The sequence below is a fragment of the Mus pahari genome, chromosome 1 (genome assembly GCF_900095145.1).
Source record: "Mus pahari chromosome 1, PAHARI_EIJ_v1.1, whole genome shotgun sequence".
In the NCBI taxonomy this organism is placed as follows: domain Eukaryota; kingdom Metazoa; phylum Chordata; class Mammalia; order Rodentia; family Muridae; genus Mus; species Mus pahari.
The window spans coordinates 2,992,582-2,994,250 of record NC_034590.1 but is presented as its reverse complement, the minus strand read 5'-3'; the positions used below and the strand labels follow the sequence as shown (position 1 = coordinate 2,994,250).

The window sequence follows — 1,669 nt, the reverse complement described above, 5'->3', positions numbered from 1 at the left end:
TGTGTGTGTGTGTGTGTGTGTACTGTGGTACATAAGTAGAAGTCAGAGGATATTGGTTTTCTGATTTGAATTTAATGTGGGTTCCAGGGGTCAAATTCAGCTTTACCCGCTGGGCTGTCTGGCTAACCCTAATTTTTAGTACTTAAATTCCGGGGGGGGGGGACGTTCCTCTTATTTGTATCCCCAGTACACAGTATGGCATTTTATCATCTTCGTTTTTTTTTTTAATGTGTTCATCTGTCTGTGTAGAGGCCAGGGGCTGACGCTGGGTATCTTTCTCAATTAAGTTTCCACCTTATTTTTGCGACAGTTTCCCTGGACACAGAGTTCGGGCATTTAGCTACACCCACTGGCCAGTAAGCCCCAGGAGTCGTTCTGTCCGCCCTCCCCTGTGAGGGATGGTGGCCGGTGATTATTATTGGACCATGCTGGCCTTGGGCGTAAGCGCTGGGAGTCATGCTTCTACGCAAGCCCTTTACTGACCAGAGACCATCGCTCTAGTCCCCAGAATGGCACTGCAGCTGTCCCCTTCAGTGCCTTCCCGCCCAGATACCAATACGGAGACTTCACTTTAAGCACCACAGATTAATTTTTCCTGTATTTAAACTTTTCTCTTTTTTTCCTGTTTCTTTCCGCTCCCTTTCCTTTCCTGGTCCTGCCCTCCCCTCTTATCCTTCCCTCCCCTCTCCTCCCTCCCCCTCTGTTCTCTTTGACAGGGTCTTATTTTGTTGCCCAAGCTTGAACTTGTATCCTCCTGTTTCCACTTTAGATGAATAATACAATGACTCTACCCAGCTTTAGTTTTTAATTTTGAACTATTAATAGAATTACATAGTTCAATACATTTTTAAAACAATGTCCAGGAGTCTAATTATTTTCTGAGTAGAATGCTGGACCCTCAGACCACCCATGACTGTCTTAAAGTACATATATCATTAATGTGAATATATAGAAAGACCCCGGAAATCCACCCCTGGCTTCCACATGGGCTGAGACCTTCAGCTGTCCAAGGCTTTACAATTGGATGGGTTAGGTAGGGATGTTTGGGGGCTTATGTGATAAAAAATCTAAAATTTGTGTGAGACTAGGCATGGAAATGCACACCTTTAACCCCAACACTCAGGAAACAGAGGCAAAAGGGTCTCTGTGAGTTTGAGACTCGATTAGTCTACTTAGAGTTTCAAGTCAGGCAGGGCTACATTGTCAAACCCTGCCTCAAAAATTGAAATTAAGGGGCTGGTGAGATGGCTCAGTGGGTAAGAGCACCCGACTGCTCTTCCGAAGGTCCGGAGTTCAAATCCCAGCAATCACATGGTGGCTCACAACCATCCATAACAAGATCTGACTCCCTCTTCTGGAGTGTCTGAAGACAGCAACAGTGTACTTACATATAATAAATAAATAAATCTTAAAAAAAATTGAAATTAAACAAATAATTAGTATGTTGCCGCCTTTGTTAGGGCCAGTGGGCTAGCCCTGGGCTCCCTGCTTATATCAGCTGTGCATCATGAAGCTGCTTCACCATCCACTGGGTTGCTTCCATCTCCTCCTCTTATGCCTAATAGGTTTCAGGACATTCATATAAGCCATTCATATTTCCTGTGGGAACCAGGGACACCTAATCCTCTTTCAAAACCTCTCCATAGACCTGTCAATTTTTTTTTTTTTT

General features: G+C 44.3%; 1 protein-coding gene across 3 annotated transcripts in view; it reads left to right on the top strand.

The window, feature by feature from the left end:
• The window catches only part of LOC115063828 (zinc finger protein 14), a 42,311-nt gene that overhangs the window by 30,259 nt on the left and 10,383 nt on the right, over positions 1-1,669 (top strand). The gene's annotated exons all lie outside the window — the stretch shown is intronic.